The following is a 7,444-nucleotide window of genomic DNA, read 5'->3' on the forward strand; positions in this document are numbered from 1 at the left end:
ACAGTGTCCATCACAATTATATGCACAATTATGCAAATTAGGTGATGACATCATTTAGCAACTTCTAGCGACTTTCCTTATTACATCGGCTATCTGAGCAGCTAACTGATCGCTGCAGCTGTACAAAGCCCATCTGTAAATAGCCCACCCAATCTACCTACCTCATTACCATATTGTTTTAATTTACTTTCTGCTCTTTCTGCTCTTTGCACACCGGTATTTCTAATTGTGTTATATAAATAATCCAATATCAAGCATTACTAGCAGACAAAAGCTCTGGTTAAACTGGATGCCCTCAGATAACTCTGGGTGCCCTCAGTCAAGTCTAGAGCCTGTGTGCAATAACATAATTATCCTCGCACAAAACATTTCAAGGGAAGGACACACAGCTGCCATCACGCAAATATACTCCCCTGTAAAACTACAAAGAGCATCCTGCAACACTAACGAGTTTAGAGTGCCAAACTATCTCACTGACATTGAACCCTTCATTCACTCCTACATGAACAGGAAACACCTGCGCCTAAAGCAGACACTGCTAGTTTCCCCTATCTTACGTTCCTTGACACACAAACATCTCATGAAGCACTGTACACTCACACTCTACCCCCTCTACTGGTCGGGTGCAAAGAGGACTCTGCTCTGCACCAATGGGGTTCCTGCTCTGGCTAGAGCAGGCCCGCAACTCTTCAGGACCAGTCAGAAGACCAACACGACGAGACTCCACCTACATTATTCTGTGTATACCTTCTGTTGTAAACTCTGGCGAGGTAGCCTATTTATTCTGACTCCTCACAGAGTCACATTGCTTAGGTCCGTGCACGATAAACGGCAGGACAAGATATCTTTGACCAATAAACTGCCTTTTTGATACACCTGATTCCACTTTGTCCAGCGTCGTTGTTTTTTTCATTCCCTCTCCAGTATGCAGCACTATCACTTGCACATCATCATCTGCTTATCTATCACTCCAGTGTTAATTTGCTAAATTGTAAATACTTTGATACTATGGCCTATTTATTGCCTTACCTCCATTTTCACGCACTGTATATAGACTTCCTTTTTTTCCTCTATTGTGTTCTTGACTGTACGCTTGTTTATTCCATCTGTAACTTTGTGTTGTTGTTTGTGTTGTGCTGCTTTGCTTTATCTTGGCCAGGTCGCAGTTGAATATAAAAACTTGTTCTCAACTGGCTTACCTGGTTAATTATAGGTGAAATTAAATAAATAAGAAACATTTTTTTTTTTTTACAAAAAGGGGATGTAGCTCAGTGGTAGAGCGCATGCTTCGCATGTATGAGGTCCTGGGTTCAATCCCTAGCTTCTCCATAACATTTTTTGCAATGACCCATCTCCTTCTTTCCAGAATGTTGAAATTCTCAGCAGGAAACAGAGATGTGCTAAATAATTTGCTCTTGAAATCTGAAGAACATGTGTTCAATCCCTGTTCGTACATTTATGGAACAGAAGTGGCATGGTTGCCAACTTCAATTGCATCATTTTCAAAAACTGAAGTTCATGGGTTAGATGACTGTCCATACTCGCTTGTATTTAGAATTGCGGCTATCATTTCATTGTAGTTTCAATGGAGTGGCGTATATAAAAAGTACATTGTATTAATATTGCATTTTATCTGCAAATAAAATGGTATCGAAGCTCAGAGGGGGAGTGCATGCTATTTATGTATGAGGTCCTTGGTTCAATCCCAAGGTTCTCCACTCAGTTTATTTGTGTGCCAAATTCACATTACACAACTACTACTTTCCAGAATGTTGATAAATATCTTACAGCATAGAGTGACATGGTGGCCAAGCTGTAAGGCGTCGGTCTTGTAAACTGATGAGCATGGGTTCAAATCCCATCTGTGCCTTACTGAAAGATACCTGGTACCAAGTAAAGGTTCTTTCACTGGGAGGACTTTGAAGAAAAAAAAAGTTTTCTCAAAATGGCAACCCTGCTATGATATAGTGTGTCTCTACGATAGAGCTAATACTTGAAATGCATGCGGTCTGAACTTAATCCCCAAATTCTCCAATGAGTATATTTACTTGTGGTATTAGCTTTTGCACAACTCTACTTTCCAGAATGTTGACATTTGAAGAAGGAAATAGATGTGCTAAGTCATCTGTTTTTGTAAACTGAAGCACATGGGTTCAATCCTTGTTCGAGGTTTATGGAAGCTAGATGATATTATGGAAATGTATTTCATTAGAACAGTGTAAAGAAAAGGTCAATTGTATTGATATGGCCACTACGACCTGTATGCTCTAGTCGGCTGGCCCTCACTACATATTCGTCGCCAGACCCACAGGCTCCAGGTCATCTTTTTAGTCTATGCTAGGTAAAGCTCCGCCTTATCTCAGCTCACTGGTCATGATAACAACACCCACCCGTAGCACGAGCTCCAGCAAGTATATGTCACTGGTCATCCCCAAAGCCAACACCTCATTTGGCCGCCTTTCCTTCCAGTTCTCTGCTGACAATGACTGGAACGAATTGCAAAAATCGCTGAAGCTGGAGACATATTCCCTCACTAACTTTCAGTGTTGCCAACTTAGCGACTTAGTCGCTGTATTTAGCAAGTATGAACACTTGCAAACATTTTCATTTTACTCACTTTTTTGTCTCTTCCACAATGTTGTTATTCCTCACTCCTACAGTGTCCATCACAATTACATGCACAATTATGCAAATTAGGTGATGACATCATTTAGCAACTTCTAGCGACTTTTAGGACAGCCAATAGCTACTTTCCTTACTGAGGTGTTGGCAACACTGCTAACTTTAAACATCGGCTATCTGAGCAGCTAACTGATCGCTGCAGCTGTACAAAGCCCATCTGTAAATAGCCTACCTCATCCCCATATTGTTTTAATTTACTTTCTGCTCTTTGCACACCAGTGTTTCTACTTGCACATCATCATCTGCTCATCTAGCACTCCAGTGTTAATTTGCTAAATTGTAAATACTTCGCTACTATGGCCTATTTATTGCCTTACCTCCATTTGCACGCACTGTATATAGACTTTCTTTTTTTTCTTCCATTGTGTTCTTGACTGTACGCTTGTTTATTCCATCTGTAACTCTGTGTTTTTGTTTGTGTTGCGCTGCTTTGCTTTGCTTTATCTTGGCCAGGTCGCAGTTGAATATGAAAACTTGTTCTCAACTGGCTTACCTGGTTAATTATAGGTGATATTAAATAAATAAGAAACGTTTTTTTCTTTCCCAGAAAGGGGATGTAGCTCAGTGGTAGAGGGCATGCTTTGCATGTAAGAGGTCCTGGGTTCAATCCCTAGCTTCTCCATAACATTTTTTGCAATGACCCATCTCCTTCTTTCCAGAATGTTGAAATTCTCAGCAGGAAACAGAGATGTGCTGAATAATTTGCTCTTGTAATCTGAAGAACATGTGTTCAATCCCTGTTCGTACATTTATGGAACAGAAGTGGCATGATTGCCAACTTCAATTGCATCATTTTCAAAAACTGAAGTTCATGGGTTATATGACTGACCATACTTGCATGTATTTAGAATTGCTGCTATCATTTCATTGTAGTTTCAATGGAGTGTGTTATATAAATGATCTAATATAAAGCGTTACTAGCAGACCAAAGCTCTGGTTAAACCGGATGCCCTCAGATAACTCTGGGCCCAGTGTCCTCAGTCAAGTCTAGAGCCTGGGTGCAATAACATGATTATCCGAAGGACACACAGCTGCCATCACGCAAATATACTCCCCTGTAAAACTACAAAGAGCAGCCTGCAACACTAACGAGCTTAGAAGTGCCAAGCTATCTCACTGACATTGACCCTTGCATGCACTCCTGCAAAGACAGGAAACACCTGGGCCTAAAGCAGACATTACCAGTCCCTAAATCCACGTTTCCTTGACACACATACATCTCATGAAGCACTGTACACTCACACTCTACCCCCCCCCCCCCCTACTGGTCGGGTGCCAAGAGCAAAGGACTTTGCTGTGCACCAATGGGGCCCGCTCTGGCTAGAGCAAGGCCCGCCTCCAACTCTTCAGGACCAGTCAGAAGACCAACACGACGAGACTCCACCTACATTATTCTGTGTATACATTCTGATGTAAACTCTGGCTGAGCAGCCTAATTATTCTGACTCTTCACAGAGTCACATTCCTTCGGTCCGTGCACGATGTTGATCAATAAACCTTCTTTTCGATACACCTGATTCCACTCTGTCCAGCGTCGTTAATTTGCATTCCCTCTCCAGTATGAAACACTAACAAGTGGTGTATATAAAAAGTACATTGTATTAATATTGCATTTTATCTGCAAATAAAATGGGATCGAAGCTCAGAGGGGGAGTGCATGCTATTTATGTATGAGGTCCTTGGTTCAATCCCAAGGTTCTCCACTGAGTTTATTTGCGTGCCAAATTCACATTACACAACTACTACTTTCCAGAATGTTGATAAATATCTTTGCAGAATAGAGTGGCATGGTGGCCAAGCGGTAAGGCGGAGATCTGAGAGATCTGAGAGATCTCACCTGAAATCTGTGGCTTGACTACAAACCTATAACCTATGCTACTGTGACCTATAGAGCTAGAAGGATGGATAACCAGGTGTGGAAAGGTGTGAGTTGGGATAGATGGCCTGCAGTCCTATCCCAAATGGACAACTAATCCCTATGTACTTGTGGAGATCTGAGAGGATGTGATTGGTATAAGAAACACGACTAAACTTCCACATCCGAAGGGGTCAAAAAAATTCATTTTCATTCTCAGCAGGATTCAAACCTGCGCAGGAAGAGCCTAATGGATTTCTAGTCAATCGCCTTAACCACTCGAGAAGCACAAAACAACTGTCAGAAATGGGATTTGAACACACTCCTCCTTGGGAGAGCGCGACCTTAACGCAGCGCCTTAGACCGCTCGGCCATCCTGATTACAGCACAGTACCTGGGTATCAGGTTAAAGAGTTTGGGGTAAAAGTAGAAATAGACAGCCTTCTAAAATCACCAGAGACCAGTAAATGTCAGAATTTGGCCATTCTGATATAAATGATAAAATTTCTTCAGATAAGACCAAAAAAGTGTCTGGAAATATCAGCAACCATCAGGGTAAGAGTTACAACAGGTCCACATGGGGGAAATCTTAACTTCTTGGATATAGGGGGCGCTATTTAAATTTTTGGATGAAAAACATTCCCGTTTGAAACAAAATATTTTGTCAAGAAAAGATGCTCGACTATGCATATAATTGACAGCTTTGGAAAGAAAACACTTTGACGTTTCAAAAACTGCAAAGATATTGTCTGTGAGTACCACAGAACTGATGTTACAAGCGAAACCCAGATAAAGATCCAATCAGGAAGTGCCGCATTTTTTGAAACAGCCTCATGCCAATAACTCCTTATATGGCTGTGAAGAGGCTAGGAGTCGGCTTATGTTTTCCACGTTTTCCCCAAGGTGTCTGCATCATTGTGACGTCTTTTTAGGCATTTCCATTGAAGAATGGCTGTAAGAGACCATATAGGGCGAGTGGACACATGGTGTCTCCCGGAGAAAACGTTGCGTAAAATACTGAGGTAGCCATTTTTCCAATAGTTTCTTATGAGAAACCAACTCCCTCCACGGATATTTTTATTGAATACATATGTTAAAAACACTTTGAGGATGGATCCTAAACAACGTTTGCCGTGTTTCTGTCGATATTATGGAGCAAACTTTGAAAAAAGTTTGCTGTTATAGTTGGAAGTATTTTCGGTCGATTTCTCAGCCAAGCAGGATGAACAAACGTGAAGTTTTTCGCCTCCAAAAATATTATTTTCGTAAAAAAAGGAACATTTGCTATCTAACTGAGAGTCTCCTGAGTGAAAGCTCTTGAAGTTCTTCAAAGGTAAATGATTTAATTTGGTTGCTTTTCTTATTTTTGTGAAAATGTTGCCTGCTGCCAGCACAGCCTAGCATAGCATTATGCCATACTAAACCTACACAAATGCTTGTCTAGCGTTGGCTGTAACGCATATTTAGAAAATCGGAGATGACAGTGTTGTTAATAAAAGGCTAAGCTTGTGTTTGAATATATTTATTTCATTTCATTTGCGATTTTCATGAATAGGAAACGTTGCGTTATGGTAATGCACTTGAGGCTATGATTACGCTCCCGGATATGGGATTGCTCGACGCTAGAGGTTAACAAATGGCTTAATGGGTATTTTCAACAAGGCAGCTCACCTGTGACCTGTGGCTTGACATTAGATGCGGCGACGTCGATTACCCTGCAGACAATATTTTTGTTCTTCCCGCCAATACAATCCACTGACAACGACCGACGAGTTGTGCGTTCCGAGATGCTTTTTGTTATTTGCCTGTTTGTGGCCCGCCTGTGAAATTGCACGATTCTTGCAATTCTCTTTCAGCCTCTCATCAACTGGCTGTTTTTGCAGAATATTAAAAATACGATAGTTATTCACTACTCATATTAACTATATTAACTTAAGACATTTATTTTTCAACTGGATTTTACATGCAGGCGCTAAAAAGTTGTCAGGAGTGGGTTTCAAACCATGCCTATAGGGGAGTCTGCGACCTGAATTACTTAATGGTAAATTTCAATGCAATCGTGTTTTTCTTTTTCTTTTAGGGTTTAACAAGGTTTCTCACCTATTACCTGTGGCTTGACTTTAGATGTGGCCAGTCCGATTACCCTGCAGACTTTAAGAGTGTCTTCAGAATATGGCCATTTTGACATGAATTTAAAAATGCCTCTAATAGGACTAAAAAAGTGTCTGGAGCTATCCGTCAGGGTAAGAGTGACAACAGGTTTCCACATGTCAAAATGGGGGAAATCATGTTGTTGTTTTGTTGAGTGTATCATGGGATCTCACCTGAAATCTGTGGCTTGACTACAAACCTGTAACCTATGCTACTGTGGCCTATAGAGCTAGAAGGCTGGATAACCAGGTGTGTAAAGGTGTGAGGTGGGATAGGTGGCCTGCAGTCCTATCCATTTACATTTACATTTAAGTCATTTAGCAGACGCTCTTATCCAGAGCGACTTACCAAATGGACAACTAATCCCACTTGGCCACAACAATTTTGGCAGAAGAAAACAGGCATAGACTACAGAAAGTGATAATTTAACAACTGAAAGATAATGCAGTAACTCATTATCATGCAATAACATGAAATGTTCCCCTCATTCATTTGTTATTAAGTACAGCTGTTTTCTTATTTTCCTTGATCTTTGCTCAGCTCCAGAAGGTTTGCATTTGAGTGTTTATTATAAATTGTGTGAAGTTATTTCATCAGCTTATTATTACTGCTAAGCAGCATGACTCCTGAGAGGCACTAAACAACTGTCTGAAGTGGGATTTGTACCCACGCCTCCATGGGAGACTGCAACCTGAACGCAGCGACTTAGACCACTCGGACATAGAAATAGGCACAGCCTTCTAAAATCACCACAGA

The 7,444-nt window shown here is 41.0% G+C and overlaps 1 non-coding gene across 1 annotated transcript; it reads left to right on the top strand.

Moving 5' to 3' along the window:
* The first annotated feature begins 1,257 nt into the window (after positions 1-1,257).
* Positions 1,258-1,329, top strand: trnaa-cgc. Its single transcript has one exon. It is a non-coding gene; the product is annotated as a tRNA-Ala (tRNA).
* The last annotated feature ends 6,115 nt before the right edge of the window (positions 1,330-7,444 follow it).

The sequence above is a fragment of the Oncorhynchus gorbuscha genome, linkage group LG02 (genome assembly GCF_021184085.1).
Source record: "Oncorhynchus gorbuscha isolate QuinsamMale2020 ecotype Even-year linkage group LG02, OgorEven_v1.0, whole genome shotgun sequence".
In the NCBI taxonomy this organism is placed as follows: Eukaryota; Metazoa; Chordata; class Actinopteri; order Salmoniformes; family Salmonidae; genus Oncorhynchus; species Oncorhynchus gorbuscha.